The 20427-nt window shown below is 44.0% G+C and overlaps 1 long non-coding RNA gene across 1 annotated transcript; it reads right to left on the bottom strand.

Annotated features, from left to right (window-relative positions):
- Window positions 1-5288: 5288 nt before the first annotated feature.
- LOC131276377 (uncharacterized) lies at window positions 5289-19849 on the bottom strand. Its single transcript, XR_009183887.2, has 3 exons — window positions 19759-19849; window positions 10312-10434; window positions 5289-9473 (listed from the first exon to the last, which is right to left on the bottom strand). It is a non-coding gene; the product is annotated as an uncharacterized lncRNA (long non-coding RNA).
- Window positions 19850-20427: the final 578 nt, after the last annotated feature.

Here is a 20427-nt window from a genome sequence, read left to right on the forward strand (position 1 = left end):
TAAGGGGGAAATGGAAAAGAGAAATGAGTTTATATGGCTACGAGTTTCTAAAAAAGAGTCTGGAGGCTGGCAGAAAGATTGCCCTCATGCACAACTGAGCAGAGTCAGAGAGACAGATAAAGCAGATACAATCCCCAGATATTGGTTCCTTTGAGGGCTAAAGAGACCCATGGGAGTTATGGTCATGGCCGATGAGGTTAACTACCAGGGCAGATGGCCCCTCTTTGGAAATGGTGTTTATGTGTGATGAATCTGGACTCAGATGGGATCTCCCTTCATAAGACTTTCATGCTAATGTGCTGGAGGTGCAGTTAATGTTGGGGTTTAAGATATATTTAGGGGATTTGAATCTCTGGACTGACAATGTGATAGCCAGGCCCTGAGCCTCAACAGACTCCAGCACCTACAATCTGATTTATTGGACTTACCACACTCAGCTAAGATGGAGTTGAAGAAGGACAACCACCACACCATGGAGCCTAGAGTGATTACAACTGAAAGTGGGAGGATTGCATCCAACATCCATGTGGAATCTGAGCCTCCTCTTGACATAGAGGTGCAATGGACACAACCAATCCAATGTCCACATAGAAGAGGTGGCATTGGATTGGGAAAAGTGGACATGGTGGCTGATGGGTATGGGGAAAGGCAGGAAGAGATGAGAGGTGGAGGCGTCTTTGGGACATGGAGCTGCCCTGGATGGTGCTTCAGAGGCAATCACCGGACATTGTAAATCCTCACAGGGTCCACTGGATGGAATGGAGGAGAGTATGGGCCATGATGTGGACCGTTGACTATGGGGTGCAGAGGTGCCCAGAGATGTACTTACTGGGTCCAATGGATGTGTCATGATGATGGGAACGAGTGTTGCTGGGGGGGGGGGGGGAGAGGTGGGGTGGGGGGGTGGGTTTGAATGGGACCTCACATATATATTTTTAATGTAATATTATTACAAAATCAATTTTTAAAAAACCAGAAAAAAAAATGTGATCCTTTACTCAAGAAAAATAAATACCAAAAAAAGAGATATAGAAATTAAGCTCTTTTTAGCATAATAAAATTGTGTGTGAAATATATGAATATGGATAAAGTTGCATATATGCCTGTCTTCTTTGAAATTGAACAAATGTATGTTAACAAAAGATGGTAACAATATCAGTTATGCTAAGTGAAGAAGCCTGACACAAAGTACTACAAATTGTGTGATCCCATTTATATAAAAGGTAAATGTAAATCAATTTATAAAGTTGAAGTTCAAGTAGTAGTTATATAGGGCTAGGGAGGACTGCTAAGGGGTGTGCGTTTTTTCTACAGTTCTGAAAATGTTCTAAAATTTTTGATGGTGAGGAATGCATAATATTGTGATAATACTAAAAGCCACTTATTATACACTTCAGATAGACTGTATGGTATATGAATATATCTCAGTAAAACTTAAGTAAATAATTGTGTAAGAACAGCAAAAAAAAATAGCAGCAGTTCAGCAGGGGACGAAGAGATCAAGGGGTGAGGAATTTCCTTATTAATTTATTTTTATTTATTATTCAAATAATGAAAATGTTCTAATGATGGTTGAGATAATGAATATGCAACTATGTAATTATACCAAATACCACTGGTTGTGCACTTTTTCTGGATGTACACTTTAAAGGAATTGTTTTATTAAAGTATACCAATAAAGTTGATTTGTTAAAAACATAAGCATGTATCAATAAAATTAATTAGTTTAAAAAAAAAGAAAAACACTTCTAATCCTCATCCAAAGATTTCATTGTTAAGGTTTTAGCATAAAACCTCCCCAGATTTTTCCACTGAGCAACATTGTATTCCCCCTCGTCACACTTAGGATCTGCTGAGTGACAGTGCATTAGGAGAATGGCACAGTCATCTGTATGGAAGTGACAGGGCCCCCAGCAGCTCTGCCTGGCTTTCCCCCTTCCAGGGTGGCAATCGTGTGAAAACCATCTTCAGAAGCTCAGGAGGAAGCGCAGGGGTCAAAAGAAGGGGGTGGGGGTGAGGAGGTCCAGCACATCTGTCTTAACTAGAGCAGCTGCTCCCCAGCTTGGAACTGCTTCCCTGGAATGGGACCAACTCTTCTAAGAGGCTGAGAACAGTAAGCGCAGAGGCTTCCTCTGCAGCCGGCTCCTTTAAGGTCAGCTGGGTGACGGCCCTTGGCAGACACAGCAGGGCTAGAATGGTGTCCCCAAGGCACCTGGGTCACCCCCTCTGCCAACCAGAGGTGCCCTGGAGCTCCTGAAATGCTAGCACAGCCCTGGGCTCCCTCAGCAGCCCCTAATAGGTGCCCTTTCCCACTCTGTGCAGTGCACCCTAGCAGGCACCCAAATCCGGTGGCCCCTGTTGTCCAGCCAACCTCCTCCGGCCCTCGCAAGCTAGCGTCTTAGCAAGACACACAAACCATTTCCACCCAGCATTACTCCAACAAATCAAAGTTTTAAGAAAAGCTTTAACCACTACCAAAAGGAAAAGCCTCCCTGGGGCCATGGGGAGCTCTGAGGAAGGCCCTGGCTCAGGCTGTCCCAGGGCGTCCAGTGCAGCACAGCCAGGAGGGGTGCGATGGGAGTGGGCTCCTAGATCACAGACCTCGCCTGCCACGTGTACTCCCGGAAAGCAGAAAGGAGTAAAATGGAAGGAAGAGAGAAAATGAAAGTCTCAAGTGGCTCACCAGGGCTTGGATCCAAAGAATGCAAAAGCCTATGAGGAGGAGGAGGAGCGCCTCCCACAGACCTCTGGGTTGGATACACATTTTTAGTTGTAAACTGTTGAGGTCCCTGCAAACTCCCGGGCTGGGCAGAAACCTGCCCCCAGGCCCCTCCCAGGAGAGGGCCCCATTCCTTGTGCTCCCTGAGGGCACACACTGGGTGTCCGCCCTGCTCCCCCTCCCCCAGGCCTTCCTCAGGCCCCTCCCCAGGGAGCAGATGAGTTCCCCCGTAAAAGTGTTGCTGTGAGCAGGCACCAGCTGCCCTATCCAGGGGAGAAGAAAGAGAAGCAGCCTGGACCTGGAGGCAAATGTGAAGTGGAGGGCCTGGGAAGGGAGAGCTGAAAGGGGAGGCCCCCAGGAACCTGGGAGGGTAGGCAGCAAAGGCAGGGGCCAGGGCTGCAGGTTGGACAACGGGGAAACAGGGGGCATGTGGGGAGGGAGGGGGGCTGTGGGCAGAGGAGGGGACATGGGGGGAAAGAAGGATGGGGAGGAAAGGGATAGTGAGGGGAACGAGGGACTGAGGAGGGGGAGAGGCCATGAGGGAAAGACCCAGGAGGGAAGGAGGGACTATGGGGGGAGGGACCCTGGGGCAAAGGATGGGGGAGGAGGGACAGTTGGGGAAAAAATTGTGAAGAGGAGGAGGAAACATGTTGAGGGGATAGTGGGGGGTGGGAAGAGACCAAGACTGGGGACAGGTCAGTTTGGGGGGAGGAGGGGCTGTGGAGGTAGGGGTACTAGGGGAGGAGGGACCATGTGGAGGAGGGACCATGGCAGGAAGGGACTGTGGAGGGCAGAGGGCCCCCGAGGGGAGGAACAGTGTGGGGGGGAGACCATGGGGAGTGGAGGGACAGTGGAGGGAGTAGTAGTGGGGGGGAGGGACCATGGGGGCAGAGGACCCCTGGGGGGGGAATAGTGAGGGGGGAGGGACCATGGGGGCAGAGGGCCCCTGGGGGACGGAATAGTGGGGGGAGGGGCCATGGGGGTAGGGAAAGTGGGGGAGGAGGTGTTGTAGAATTTGAGAGAGGTTCAATTATTTGCATATAGAGAGGCCTGGACTCAGGAATGATTTTGAGAAGGAAAAATGGTTTATTGACGGCCGGCTGACTCTGGAACTTCCAGTTTCAATCCCAAGCCCTGAACCCCCCCAAACATTTTTTAGTCCCTTTTATACAGAGAGGAAAGGCCAAATGGTCCTTTTGTTTCAGTTCTCAATAGGCTTGAATTAGCATATATTTCCACATCTTAGGTAAGCTTTTAGTATGGACCTCAAGCATTGCATAAGCTTTCAGCATATTTGGTTTGCATTTCCCCTGAACACTTAAAGTTTATAGACCTTGCATTGTTAAACTGTTTCCTACTCACCAAGGGCAGGACTACAGCCTTTTATCATCCCACACCCACAAGTCAGATAGATTGTTATTTCTGGAGAGACAGCTTCCCACCCATTGCCCACATCAGGGGGACTGTGGGGGAAGTGTGGGCGGCCTTTCCTGCGGGCCCGGGGACTCTTATTCTGACTCAGGCCCCCCCACCCAAGTCCCGCTGCGCTGGGCCTGGACCCCTGAAAGCCCCCGTCCGCCCCGCGCTGCCTGCAGAAGCAGCCCCCCACCCCCGCCCCAAAGGACCCTGCCCCCTGCAGGCGAGGCAGCAGGACCTCCGTGGGCATGCGACGGGCGCCCCTCACGCAGCAAGGGGGCTCGCTCACCCTCGTCTGCGCCTATGGGCCCCGCCTGCGCCTGCCCGACGCCACGTGGGGCCCAGACTACCTCTGCACAGGCGGGACACGGGGGGTCCCGAGGGCGGGGTAGCGCTCCCCGCAGCCCCCCCCCACCCTGCGCCCCGACACCGCATCCCTCCTGCCCTCGGGCTCGCAGGGGTGCCGCGGGAGCGCACAGCAGGTCCGCGGGGCGGGCTTCCAACCGCCGCCAGCTGTTAAAGGGGCCATCCCGCGGGGGCCAGACGGGACTTGAGGGCCTGAGAGCCCGAGGGCCAATCAGGTCTGGACCGGTTCCCCGACTCCGCCCCTGAAGGGGCGTGGCCCTCTCCCTGACAGACAGCGCCCAGCAGCCAATCGACGCGCGGTCCCGCTGGCGCTAAAGAGGGCGATGTCGCCCTACACCGTGAGGGCGGCTCCTGACTGGTGGGCAGGGGATCCCCGCAAGTGGGGGTGTCCCCACCCACAGTGCACCAGAGGCGGCCTGGGCCCGGGCGTGGGTCACCGAGGCCCGCTGCTTGGAGCTGCTGGAAGCGCGGTGTGAGGGGCCTCTGACCCGGCGCAGCCGAGCCTGGCCCCGAGCGAGGCTGTCGTCCCTGCTCCTTTCTCCCGGAGCTGGGGGCTGGCTCCTCTGAGGAACCTGAGGAGTGCTGGCCCCTGGCCTGCGTTCTGGGGAGAATTTATTTCCTGAATTTATTTTATTCATACATGTTAATAAATCATACAATACATCCAAAGAATACAAGCAACGGTATTTGGTATATCGGAGTTGTGCGGGCACCACTTCATCATTAGGAGTGCGTTATCATTATTTTAATAATAAGAATAAGCAAAAAACAGACTTCTTCATCCCTCACTCTCTCTGTTCCCCTGCCTTACAGAGCTGCTATTTCTGGCCATTCTAGCACAATTATTTATTTATTTAGTCGTTTTATTCAGACATACTCACATACCATAACATCTATCTTAAGTGTAGAGTCATGGCTTTTAGTATAATCCCAATGTTGTGCATTCATCATCACAAAAACTTTTAGAACTATTTCATTACTCCACACCCCTTAGCATGCCTTCCCTAGCTGTCCATAACCACTAATCAAAGGTCATCTTTATAAATTGATTTATATTTACATTTTATATCAATGGAATCATAAAATATCCTTTTACCTTTATTTTGTACATTTAATAATTGAAAATATAAACAATAGTTAATTAAAAGAAAACACAGTTGAATAAAAGCATACATTTCTCAAATGTACTGAATACATATAAATTTTTTTGAATCATATAATATGTTACAAATGTATTTGGTTCATAGTAATGCAATCATTCAGTATTTGTCCTTTTGTGTCTGGCATGCTACACTCAACATGTCCTCCAAGTTCCTCCATGTTGTCAAATATTTTATAACTACATTTCTCCTTGCAGCTGCATAATATTCCATCGTGTGTATATACCACAGTTTCTTTATCCATTCATAGGCAGATAGATACTGGGTTTGTTTCCAACTTTTGGCAAGTTTGGATAATGCCTCTATGAACATAGGTGTGCAGATGTCTATTCACACCACTGCCCGCAGTCCTTCTGGCAAGTTTGGATAATGCCTCTATGAATATAGGTGTGCAGATGTGGTTCACACCACTGCCCGCAGTCCTTCTTGGTACTTTCTTTAAGCATGCACATACCCGCTGTATTAGGCAGCCAAAGAGGTGAATATCTGCGGCTTCTCCTGGCTTCCAGAGGAAATCTCGTTCCGAATGGGAGTTTCTAGCCAGGGTCTTCCAGCAGCCCTTTTGGGGGCACCGAAGGACACGTGTTTAATGGTGGCGGCTTTCTGCCAGGTTCCAGATCCGCTATCAATTCCCTGTTTACTAGACTGCCTCAGATTGCCACATGTGCAGCCTTAAAGCCAAGGAGCCATAAGCCATACTGAAGCCCTGACTCAGAGGGAACCAACTGTGTTTCAGAAGCAGGGCTGCTTAGCATAGATTTTGGATAAAGAGTGTTACATGGTAAAATGACTATGTGAACAGAGAAGAAAGGAGAAGAAGTTTTGACCTATTTCCCCATATTCATTGTCACATGACAGAACACAGTCGTGTTCAGTATATCGTAGCAGTGTTTTCAGACTCAGTTCAGGTCATCTTCAACATTATTCAATTATTCTATGTTATGAGATTTCCCTAATTCCACAGAAATCTGAAACATTTTTTATGCACAGGGACTATTTTTTTAATATATATTTTTTTATTTTTAAAGAAGCTTTAGATTACATAAATGTTACATAAAAATATAAGGAATTCCAGTATGCCCCACTCTGTTCACCTCCCATATTTTCCCACATTAACAGCATCCTTCACTAGTGTGGTACATTTGTTAAAGTTGATGAACCCATACTGAAGAATTGCTGCTAACCATGTGCTAAAGTTTACCATATAGGTTACACCTTGTCCTGCATAATTTTGTAGATTATGACAAAATATACAATGGCCTGTATTCATCACTGCAGTGCCATGTAGGACAATACCAATGTCCCCAAAATGCCCCCAAATTCCACCTATTCTTCCCTCTCACCTCTTCAGAACCTTTGGTGGCCACTGCCTTTACATCAATGAAAAGAGCTCTTTAATTGCTGGAATAATAAGTCTTAGTAGAATAATAATGAGTCTATTTTAGTCCATTGTTCATTCAATACCAATCAAAATTCCAACAGCCTACTTTACAGAACTAGAAAAGGCAATTACCTAATTCAATTGGAAGGGAAAGTATATGTGAGAAACCAAAAGCATTCTAAAAAAGAAGAGAGACAGGGAGGAATTACTCTGCCTGACCTTGAAACATTACAAAGCTACAGTTGTCAAACAGCATGATACTGGCATACAGGTAGACACATCAATCAGTGGAATAGAATTGAAAGTCCAGAAATAAACCATCATCTCTATGGCCAAATGGTTTTTGACAAACCTACCAAATCCATGTTAATGAAACAAAACAGTCTCAGCAACAAATGGTGCTGGGAGAACTGGAAATTTATAAGCAAAAGAATGAAAGAGGACCCCTATCTCACTCCCTATATAAGAATCAACTCAAAATGGATTAAAGACCTAAATATAAAAGACAGGACAATAAAACTACTAGAAGAAAATGTAAGGAAACATCTTCAAGACCTAGTGATCAGTGGTGATTTCTTGGACCTTACATCCAAAGCACACACAACAAAAGAAATCATAGATAAATAGGACCTCCTCAACATTAAACACTTTTGCACCTCAAGAACTTTGTCAAAAGGCTGAAAAGGCAGTTGACTTAATGGCAGAAAATATTTGGAAATCATTTGTCTGATAAGGGTTTAATCTCCAGGATATATAAAGAGATGTTACAACTCAACAATAAAAAGACAAATGACCCAAATAAAAAGTGGGCAAAAGATTTGAATTGACATGTGTCCAAAGAAGAAATACAAATGGCAAAAAAAAAAACACACATGAAAAAATGCTCAACATCACTAATAATTAGGAAAATACAAATCAAAACTACAATAAGGTATCGTTTCACACTTATCAGAATGACCAGTATTAAAAAGACAGAGAACTAAAGTCACGGAGAGGATGTGGAGAGAGGAAAACTTATTCATCAGTGGGAATACAGAATGGTACAGTCACTGTGGAAGACTGCTTGGCAGTTCCTAAAGAAGTTGAATATAGGGAAGCAGACTTGGCCCAATGGATTGGGCATCCACCTACAACATGGAAGGTCAGCAGTTCAAACCCTGGGCCTCCTTGATCTATGTGGAGCTGACCCACGTGCAGTGCTGATACACACAAGGAGTGTCCTGACGCACAGGGGTGCCCCCCCCACATAGGGGAGCCCTATGCTCAAGGAGTGCACCCTACATGCAAGGAGTGCACCCCATAAGGAGAATCACCCAGCACGAAAGAACGTGCAGCCTGCTCAGAAATGGCACCACACACACGGAGAACTAATGCAGCAAGATGACACAACAAAAAGAGACACAGATTCCCATGCCACTGACAACAACAGAAGCTGACAAAGAAGAACATGCAACAAATAGACACAGAGAACAGACAAGTAGGGGGGGAAGGGGAGAGAAACAAATTTTAAAAAAAGAACACATCAAATGGACTATTATTCCATCATAAAAAGAAAAAGAAGTCCTGATTCATGTGACAGCAGAGAGAACCTTGAAGACAGCATGTTGAGAGAATTAAGCCAGAAACAGGTGGACAAATCTTATATGATCTCATGAATATGAAATAATTAGAATAAGGGAACAGAGAATGGGGAATCCTTTATTTTATTCATGATGGTTCTATAAACCCACAACTTGTGAAAAATTCAGGATCTATCAATTACAGAATTCCTAAATAACTTCCACAGTTTTAGGTATCTGTAACAAAGGCACAGCACTTTCTGGTATCAAATATGCCAAGGCTGATACTATAAATACTTCAAAGCTGGTTGTTTTAAGGATTGGAAACTTATTGCCTCAGGTTTGGAAGCTAGAATTCCAAAATAAAGATCTCAACAGAACACACCTTCTCCCTGACATTCTGCTGCCGCTTGCTGCAGTACGTGGGGTTCCTTATCTGGAATATCTGCTTCTATCACATGGTTCCACCTTTTCTCTTTTGTGACTCCTGGCTTCCCTGATTTGGGGCTTCTACTGATTTTCTGTGTCTGAGTTTCCTTTGCTTGTAAGGACTCCAGTCTTGTGGCTTAAGGGCCAGCCTGATTCCCTTTTGCCACACCTAAAGAGGAATCTTCAAATGAATTGTGATGAATACCTACCTTAACTTTTTAAAAAAAAGTGCCCCTATGTTCCAACTCACAGGTAGGCCATCAACAGCTGATGTGAGTGCACAAATGAACAATCCTTGGGAATAATGTAATGCGCCAACACCTTTTAAATAAAGGTCTCAGAATTTGTAGGAATTTGTAGCTTGCAGAATCATATTCTGTTTTATTTCTTTCCTGGGTAAAAGGCTTGTTCTGCTGGTGACTGGAGAGTAGTTCTGAAGGACTCTAAGGAAAGACAAAAGGGAAGGTGTAAATTTTTAACTGACCCTTTACAATAAGTTGGAATGCTCTCAGCTATGTATTGGTTTGGTAGTTAGGTGTTGCTGTTAGCAAAAAGAATGGGGATGAGGGGCCCAGGTGGACCACACACCCTTCAGTAAACTTGCTTTGTTTAGCCAGTAGCCTTTTAAAAGTAAATTGAACCTAGCATTGGCAAAGTTGAATCAAACTATCATGCAAAATATTGTACAAACAAATGTTATCTTATTGCTGGAAGTGTGTCACCTAAGGTCAGGGATGGAAGCCAGTGGTTTTATTCTTGCCTTTTGGGAAGGTACTGTTTTGTTGTAGAGCTTGCCTTTCATCTGGGAGAACTTCTAGGCCCAGCTCCTTAGACACAGCCTGACTCTGCCAGTTGTCTAATCTCTAGAACTTTAAAAGTGAGCTGTTATGCATGGGTGAGAGAAGAGAAGGGACCTGTATGAGGGTATGGCAGCATGCAACAGTTTTTCCATGTACTTGTCCTTTCAGCCTTGATAAAAATCAGGGGCTTTAAGGGACACCCCACCCCCACCCCCACCCCCAGGAAAACAGCAAGAAATTGGATTCTAAATTTAAACTGGAAAAGAAAATAAGAAGTTGCTATAAAACAGTTCTATGGTGTTATATATTTCAGAATCCCACCAAGAAATATGAATATTTCTCATTCTAATCCTGTGATTTTTGAGAAAACTCATATTTTAAAATTTGAATTTTTAAAAAGATTTTTTGCACATATGACTTGTGCCCTATTACAACCAGTTGATCCTTGTTCAAAATGTGTTCCATAGACCAGAAGCCTCACCAAGTTCTGAGAGATTGTAGAAACACCTCACCCCAGACTTTTGAATCATAATAGGAAGTTTCCCCAGGTGATTTGCTGCAACCTGCATGGGTGAACTGAGAATCTGAGGGGAGGCAACAGGAGCTGCAGAAAGATACATAGAGACAAGGACAAGATTAGAGGGGACCAGGTGCACCAGGGCTAGCTGATGGCAAAGTCAAGGCCCCGAGCCGGCACCACAAGCTTTATTTAAAGCAGTTAAGGGAAGCAGACTTGGCCCAGTGGTTAGGGCATCTGTCTACCAAATGGGAGGTCCACAGTTCAAACCCTGGGCCTCCTTGACCCATGTGGAGCTGGCCCACGTGCAGTGGTGATGCCCACAAGGAATGCCATGCCATGCAGGGGTGTCCCCATGTAGGGGAGCCCCACATGCAAGGAGTGCACCCTGTAAGGAGAGCTGCCCAGTGTGAAAGAAAGTTCAGCTGCCCAGGAAGTGCACTGCACACACAGAGAGCTGACACAACAAGATGACACAATAAAAAGAAACACGGATTCCTGTGCTGCTGACAACAACAGAAGCAGACAAAGAAGAACATGAAGCAAATAGACACAGAGAACAAACAACTGGGGTGGGGGAGGAAGGGGAGAGAAAAAATAAAATAAATAAATCTTTAAAAAAATAATAAAGCAGTTAGCTAGGTCATTGTTCTCAGAGCAGGGGCTATCAGACATGAAGTTCTTTGAGGAGGGTGTTCTTAGAGTTCCTTCTTATCAGAACATCAGTTCCTTTCTGCTTACTTGCAGGTACAGACATGTTTGACCACACCCCCACCTCTCTGCACACATTGATCCTTCTTCACAACATGGCTTGAGCCCTGCACATTACTTCAGGGACCCATACATGATTCACACGCATATTAAAATTTGAGAAGTACAGTCCCCTCTGTTTTTGTGCTAAAAATCTCACATGGGTGCTATCCATCAGCCCTCAGAAGCATTTAATAATCCACCTCAAGGCTGAGATTTTTGTATAAAAGGGGCCTGAACCTCTGTTAGAGGTTTCTCCCTTACAAGGTGTTTAATAATGAACTGATCACACGGGTTTTTTTAAAATTAATTAATTTATTTAATTTCCCCCCTCACCCAGTTGTCTGTTCTCTGTGTCTATTTGCTGCATCTTGTTTCTTTGTCCACTTCTGTTGTCATCAGTGGCATGGGAAGTGTGGGCAGTGCCATTCCTGGGCAGGCTGCACTTTCTTTCACACTGGGTGGCTCTCCTTACAGGGTGCACTCCTTGCGTGTGGGGCTCCCCTATGCGGAGGACACCGTTGCGTGGCAGGGCACTCCTTGTGTGCATCAGCACTGCGCATGGGCCAGCTCCACACAGGTCAAGGAGGTCCAGGGTTTGAACCGCAGACCTCCCATGTGGTAGGCCGACACCCTAACCACTGAGCCAAGTCTGTTTTCCCCTTGATCACACTGTTTACAATGGTTAACAGTGACTTGAATTCCTGTGACCTACAACAGCCCCCATCCAGAGCCTACATGTTCAGATACAGTTCATTTACCCACCAGAATAGACAAAGGAGCCACGTGACACCACCAAGCCCTCCCACACTCCTAGAATTCACTACCACTAGCAGACCACCCCCCTGGCCATCCCTATGGGCCCTCGGTCTTACCCAAGCCCCACCCCTGCCATTGGCTAAGCATGTTCCTGCCTATAGATGGGCTGCAGAGATTCAAGACACCCTCTGCCAAATGTGGACTGAAGTCTCTCTCCAGTCCCCTCCATTGGGAGAGCTTCCCAATCAACTTCCTTCCGGCAATCCTGTCAGTCTCCATGTCTCAGTGAGCTCCATTTTTTCTCTAACAACCTCCATCAAAGGATGAAAAGGATGAGCTAGCATATAAAAATAGCATCTAGCTTCTTAAATACTTAATTGGTGTGTAATAAATATTAGCTATCCCTATTACTAATATTCTCTGTCTCTAAAAAATTTGGTGAAAATGTTATCCCTAAATCATGAATGTATATTTAAATCAATGATACTTTGCTCCCTAATGATTTAAAAGTTGAATTGATATTTTAAATGGGATGTTTTTTTGACAGTAAAACTAATCTGAAATATTATGAAACTAATCAGTGGAAATGCATAAATTATATCTTTAAAAAGTGAAACCCATGCCTATCTCATAGTTGGGAGAATGTTTACCATGCTTATGTCAAACAATAAGAATACTTTTTTTTTGTGGAAATGAGTTCATTTAAACTTCTTATTTAAATTAGCTTCCTCCTATTCATGAGTGAATTCTGCGAGAGCTTATTGGTTTTTGCTCCTATCATCATGTTAGGAAATAGTTAATGTAAGTCCTTTGGTTTGAGAAGTCTAGTTTCTTATTTTCATTTTTATGAGCTTGGTTGAGAGCATAGTTTTATAATTGGAGTGAAGGAGGAGAATACTCTCATATACACTGTGATGTAAGGACATTGTGAGAAGAAGAAGTGCCCTGGATTGGACAAAACTTTCTGAACAACAGCAACAACAATAGTAGCTGTCCATCATTTAGTGTGTGCTTACTCTACTCTTGTCACTTTGTGGTTGAGGAAATTGAGGCACATGAGTTGTAAGTCATTCAAGGTCACATGACTAGTGGGTGTAGGAGCTGGGACTTGAATCCAGGCAGTCAGGTTTCAGTTTGCTCCTCAGTGCCTCCTGAATGCATCACTTTGAGTTGCTCCTCATAGTGGTACAGGAGACCCTGAGCCCAAGGATGTTTCTGTGCTCTCTGGGCAGGCAGCCAGGTGCACATATGGGTGAGTTTTCACATGCAGAAGTGACAGGATTACAAGGGCTTCCATTTCTTCATGGGTGTGTGGTGCTCCTCAATGTGCAGCTACTCAGCCCCATGGAGAAGGAGAGGGCAGGCTTCCTCAAAAGTCCAGGAGGCTCTCTTCCTAGAGGAGCCCACACCAAAGCTTGATGTGTTTCTGTCCTTCTCTCCCATTTCTCAGCAAGTTCTGTTCTTTTCCCCAATTTCTGAATAAATTATTTTTACTGGCCTAAAAATAAATGCCAGGAGAAGAATCAGCATTCCAGATTGGAAAGGGCCCTTCAGGGAGCCCTGATGCTTAAGATCCTGTCCTTGTATGCCTTCCTTAACCTTCTGACATTGCATTTGTTCAGGAATTTTTACAACATTAAACCAATTAACAGGAGATAATTTTAGGATTCAGATGTTAGTTCCACTGATTCTGAAACCTCTTCATCCTGTTGTGTCAGTTTCCTCAATGGGAGAATATAGGTGGTACTGACTGAGCATTTTAGGAATTGTCAGCATAAGTTACTTTCCTTACCAAAGTCTATTCCGATGTGTTTGGGCAAGAAGGCTACTGATGTCTGCCAGGGTTCAGGCTTCCTGGGTTCCTCACTTCCTGGGACTCATTTCTCTCTGGGCTCAGCTGCTCTACTCTGCGCTTACTTCCCAGGCTCCAGCTCAAAACTCCAACTTTCTCTTCTGCCATGTCATTTTCTCTGTGAGTCTCTACCCACCAAGAGGGTGGGACTCAATGTCGTACTGATATGGCCCAATCAAAGCCTTATTACTTAATCAAGTAACAGTAAAACCTCTGAATCCAATCCAACCTAATATGCCCAGAGAAAGAGACCAGTTCACAAACATAATCCAATATCTATTTTTTTAATTTATAAACAATATCAAACTATTATACTACCTAAGATTATAGTGAATAAATGGACACTGTAATTGTTACCTAGACATGCCATTTACAAATGGCCTACAATATATATCTTTTAAAACAGAGTTCACCAACCAATAGAATACTTACTGAGATTGCTCACAAAAAGCAACCACTTTCACCGAGCCCAGTGGATGGTGTCAGGGGGGAAAAACAAATGAATCTCTTAGTGTCTGTTCCTTATCAGCTTTTAAGTATAGAATTACAATATGACCCAGCAATCCCTCCAATAGGCATATATGTAACAGTATTGAAAGCAGGGACTCAAACCAATATCTTCACACTAGTGTGTTCACAATTGCCAGAAGATGCCGTCAACCAACTGTCCATCAACCAATGTATGGATAAACAAAATGTGGCATATACATATACACCCAAATGCAAGGTGTTAATAAGAGGGTGATATATTAGGAAAAAATACACTCTAATATAAAATATGGACTATTGTTAATACTATAATTATAATACTCTGCTTTCAATTGTTAGAAAGTACCACACTAATGCAATGTGCTAATAATAGAGGGGGTATAAGGGAAGACTGTATTTGTTACATGATTTTTCTGACAACCTACTTATCTAATTAAAAATTTAAATTAGCAAAAAGCCAAAAAATATTTCCAATCATGTTTCACCTAGTTATTTCATATATTTTCTTGCATTTTATGTTTTTGTTTCATGTTTAGCTCAATGATCCTTTGAGTTAAATTTTGTGCAGAATTTAAGTATATATTGCATTAATCTGTTATGATCAAATTGGGTAATCTGTGGTTCTTTCTCCATTATTTTGGTCACTCAAGAGTTCATTACACATATACATTTTATTATTACTATCAGTTTTCACTCTAAAACTGCTATACTTTTCATCTACCTCTATTTCAAATTGTGCTCTTTCTCACTTCTCTGTTTGGTGCAAATGACCTTTCAGTGTATTTGCCCTGATTACATTAAACTTGTCTTCCTTAGTCAATATCTCATTAACAGGAATTGTATAGGCAGTTCTCTGAAATCAGAGAATATTGACTGAATTGTCTGCTTTCAAATGCTGTAAATAAAAACAGACATTTTCAGGTCAGAGTTAACTCCTGCTTCAATGACATGTAATGTTCTGACCAGTTTTTTTCTTTATTTGGAAACCTGCTTGTACTTGGCCTGTAACTGTAGTCTGACCTCTGCCAGGCTCTTGGCCCAGACTTTTTGATAACGAAGGAGTGGCAGCAGTCTGCAGGTCAGAACCACATAAGCTTAGATCCTGATATTCCTTTATTCTCAATTCCTTTGTTCCTCACTTCCTGGGTTTTGCTCTGTCTTTCTCATTCTCCCAGTAGCTTCAGTCTTAATCTAGTGTTTCCCAACACTGTTCATATCATGGCACAGATTGGTGTCCTCTGGATTTGTGGTACATCAACAGCAAAATATACTTTATCTTCAACTGCTCCTGTTGAAAGTTCCATCACCGTAGTGTTCTAAGGTAGTGGTTCTCAACAATTTTTGCCACCCCCCAGGGGCCATGTGGCCATTTGTGGAGGTACTTTTAATTGACATAATGCTGGGCTGGTGGGAGGAGATACTACTGGCATCTAGTGGGTAGACAGAGGTCAGGGGTGCCAGTAAACACCCTAAAGCACTCTGCACATGCCCCACAACCAGGAATTTTCTAGTCCAGGGTGCCAACAGTGCTGAGAGTGAAAAAGCCTGCTGTATGGGAAACCCAACTCTCCCTATGGTCCAAGCATCCACCACAAGGATGACTGCTGTTTCTGCATATACCCCTTACCTCTGGCCTAGAGTGGGGGGTTATCCACCTTGCTCTTTTCATATAATTATTCTTTCCTATTTCCTAAACAGAGGAACAGACCAATGTTTGAATCTCATGTTACCAGATGATATCACCCACTGCCCTCACTTGCTGTTGACTGTAGGCCCCTCATTTTTTATTTCTTTCCCCTTTTTCACCCTGCTCCCCCCATTGTCTTCTCTCTGTGTCCATTCACTGTATGTTCTTCTTTGTCTGCTTACATTCTTGTCAGCGGCACCAGGAATCTATGTCGCTTTTTATTGCATCATCTTGCTGCATCAGTCCTTGGTGTGTGTGGCACCACTCCTGGGCAGGCTGCACCTTTTTTGAATGGGGCAGCTCTCCTTGAGGGGCACACTCTTTGTTATGGGGCTCCCCTATGTGGGGGACACCCCTGCTTGGCACAGCACTCTTTGCATGCATCAGCACTGCATGTGGGCCAGCTCATCACACAGGCCAGGAGGCCCTGGGTTTGAACCCTGGACCTCCCAAGTGGTAGGCAGATGCTCTATCAGTTGAGCTAAATCTGCTTTCCCCCCTCATTTCTGAGTTTCCAGTACTGACACTCTGTTACTCTCTCCAATACTCCTCACATCTCAACTGGCCAATACACTGTCCTTTCAATTCTTTACTCTTCTCCTCCTGTGATCTTGTCTCCACACTCTGCAGCCATGCATTGCATGATCCTCTCTTGAATCTTCTCATTATTGGTAGCTGCAGTCTCTCCCCAATACCAATTTTATGCATCCTACTGCAGACTACCATCTCACATGACATATCACCTTAAAGTTTGGAACATGAACTTAAAATGGCTTCATGGACATTTACTTTCCTAGAAGTTCTCCGGCATCTCATAGTAACCAAAAGACAGCTTGAGTTGTCAAACTAATTGCCTGTAAAATAAACTTAAAATTAACAACTGTTAAGAGGGACAAAGACAGTCATTATATACTGATAAAGGGGGCAATTAACAAGGAGGCATAAACAAAGAGACAAAATCATACATATATGCATTTAATGGCAGAGCCCCATAACATATAAAGCAAATACTGACAGATTTGAAGGGATAAATACATTTGTACCTTAAAAGAATTGGATTCAAGGAATAAACTGCAAATTTAAGAGGGAGCTACTGCTTTTTAAACCATTCATTTCCACTGGTCTTAACACATTATAGATCATTCTCTTTGAGACTTTCTCATGAAAGAATTCTCTTCAGCCTATAGAATTGAATTATTTCCAAGATACATCCTATAGAATCAAAGCAAAGCAATTCTAAATTCATAGTCAACAGTGAAAAATAATTGATTTGGAATATGTTCATAAAAAAGACAAAGGGACAGTGACCTGCCAGAAACGCAATCCATCTTTGGAATTAAAAACTGCCAAAAGCAAATGATCTGCCATGAAAAGGAGTTCCTTTCCCCAAAACATTTACAAATGAATCTTCAAGCATAATATACTTTGCAACCTAAACATTATAACAATACAATTGTAGTAGAAAAGAACATTGTTTTAGGTTCCTAAGCTACTTAAAGCTTATACCATGAAATGGTTAGATTTCATCAATGGGAATTTATTAGCTTATGTTTTGAGCTGAGACAATATCCAAATCCAAGTATCTCAAAGTGATGCCTTCCTCTGAAGACCTGCTGCCAGCAATCTTTGTCTCCTCTGCCACTTGGCAAGGCCCATGGTGCATCTGCTGGTCTCTCCCTTCTTTTCTAGGTTTCATTGATTACAGCTTCTTGTTTCCATGGCTTTCTCTCTTTGTCTGAATTTGATTCTCTTATAAAGGGCTCCAATAATAGGATTAAGCCTGATCCTGAATGAATGTCTTAATTAAAGCAGTCTCCTCAAAAGATCCTACTTACAATGGGTTTACCTCCATATCAATGGCACAGATTAAAGAACATGTTTTTCTGGGGTACGTACAGCTTCAAAACACCACACCCCACCCTTAGGCCCCCCAAAGATGTTACTTGCCATATGCAAAATACATCCATTCCATCAAAATATCCCCAAAGCCTTAAGTCATTTCAGTGTCAGCATTAAGTAAAAAGTCTCATCAAAACTGGTAATAGCTGCTTAATAAATAATTAATTGTGCAATAATAGCCAGAAATAGCAGCGATGTACACAACAGGGGAAGCATAGAGAGATAAAGGGGTGAAGAATTTGTTAGTTTGTCTTTTGTAAATTATCATTATCAAAAGAATGAAAATGCTCTAATGATGATTGAGGTGATGAATGCACACCTGTGATTATACCAAATACCATTGATTGTACACTGGATGAATTGTTGCTTTATTAATACGTATCCATAAAATTGCCTTGTTTAAAAAAATCAGTTATAGGTGTATTCTGTCCTGGGGCATAATTCTCTGTCTGTGGACCTGTGAAAATGAGAACAAGTTATCTGCTTCCAGTACACAATGGAAGGACAGGCATAGGATATGCATTCCTATTCCCACAGGGAGAAACTGGAAGGGTTCATGGGTCCCAAACAATTCTGAGACACAGCAGGGACTCCTTCACCAGATGTTGAGGTCTGAGGGTCTTCTATGGAATGATGTTTGGCCTCTGTGCCTAATGGAGCAGCAGTCCCACCCTTTCCCATGCTCTCCCCAAACACTGGGGAGGAGGCTACACATTTGAAGCATCATGGTCATGGCCAAACACTGCAATCCCAGAGCACAGGATCAGTGCTGTAAGAACATTGGCTGACGGTCATGCTCTCCCCAAAGCCATACCTATGGAAATATCTTCTTAAAACATTGAACATATTCTCTTTAAAATGTGGGACAAGGATGAGGATAGAATATTTACTAACACTTCTAGTTATCATTATACTGGCAGTCCTTAGATAGAGCAAAAAAGATTAGAAAAAGAATTCAAGGGCATAAGATTTAGAAAGGAAAAAACAAAATTGCTTGTATATTATTTGTCAATTTACATAGAACCATGAAAAAATCTACAGGAAAAGTATGAGAATACAAGGTAGTTGAATGAAAGAATAATATAGAAAATTATGTTTTTCTGTATCCTAATGACACAGATTAATCTAACCAAAGGCATGCAAGATCGAAGGTAAAAAAATGTAATACTTTATTAAGGGAAATTAAAAGAGGTCCACAATAAAGAGATACATGTCCCAGTGCCTGAAGGGAATCTTGCTCAAGATCTGCAGCTTCAGCCTGGCCAAGAGATCACTTCAGAGGGAGCACCTAGACCTGGGTCTCCCGTGGGACCTTAGGCCTGAGGTAACTGTCTGCTGTCCTCTCCCCAGGTCTCTGCTGTCATCTGCTTCTCCTACCCTAACCATCACCCTGCCTGGGGTTCCACCTGGGATCCTTCTCATTTGTCCCTCTGTGGGGCACCTGGTCACACCCCATGCCTTAAATTCAGCTGCTCACATTCACATACACTGTCTTTACTATCCATCTGTTTTCTGCACACAGGTATTCCCCCATCATTTCATTATGGAACATTTCAAACACAGAAAAATTGAAAAGCTCATGGAGAAAACAGCCCTAGATCCACCTCTTAGACTCCTGTGTCCTTGTCATGTAGCCCATCTACCCCTTGATGTGTGGTGCCTTCCAAAGCCAGGGCAGTGGCCAGCACACTGTGCTGAAAGGAATCTGTGACCTGTGACTCCATTACACCCACTTCTGTCACTGTTTCTCTCTCATACACATACATGGCCACAGTGACAAATCATGTGCCTTCCACTTTATTTTTCCTCTCTTCTCCATAACACATGGTTGAGTTTAAGTATCACCCTTGGGCCCCCTAAACATGCTTAATCTCAGTAGTCCAGCCATTCAGAGCATTGCTTGAAGCTTGTCCTTGAGGCCATGAGGCTGCATCTGCCCACCCCTGTATTTATGTAGTGGCAGTCCTCTGCTCACCTGCAGTGAGGAGTAGCTCTGGGGGTGCACAGTGTTGGTGGAGCTCTACATTGAGGTCCAAAAAGAGGGTGAAAATTCCTTGGACTTCTCCCTGATAGGAGGAGAAAGAGTGCACATATATCTGTAAAGAACTCTTGCTTTGGGGAAAGCTGAAAGATAGTCTCTGAAGCCAGCAAATCATGCTACAAAGCATCACTATGGTGTTTTGCCTTTTATCTGCAGAACTTCAGAAACCATCAGTCCTGGGAGTCTGTTTGGGCCCTAGTGAGTTTACTGTACCACATAAAAGACCTACACAAAAGCTTCATGGGGTTGCTCATGTCATGGGATGCAGCAAAAAGATGTTCCCCACATCCTTACCACCCCTACCTCCACTCCCCTGCTCCATTGTCCCTTAGGCTGGCTTATTTACAAGTGGGTGCAGTGACCTGTTCTGGGCCCCATAACATCATCAAGGGAGGAAGACAGAGAAGAGCATGCAAGGTAGTTCCAGCTTGAGTTTGCAAACATTTTGGAGACAGGGGCCGAGGCAGGAAGTGGGAGAGGGACTATCTTGAAGGAGGAAGCCAGGAACCCATGGGCCATAACCCACTGAAGGTACCGGGGAGGGTAGAAACTACAATGTAAACCACTATTCATGTGGTGCAGCAGTGCTCCAAAATGTATTCA

Source organism: Dasypus novemcinctus, chromosome 28, assembly GCF_030445035.2.
Source record: "Dasypus novemcinctus isolate mDasNov1 chromosome 28, mDasNov1.1.hap2, whole genome shotgun sequence".
Lineage (NCBI taxonomy): Eukaryota > Metazoa > Chordata > Mammalia > Cingulata > Dasypodidae > Dasypus > Dasypus novemcinctus.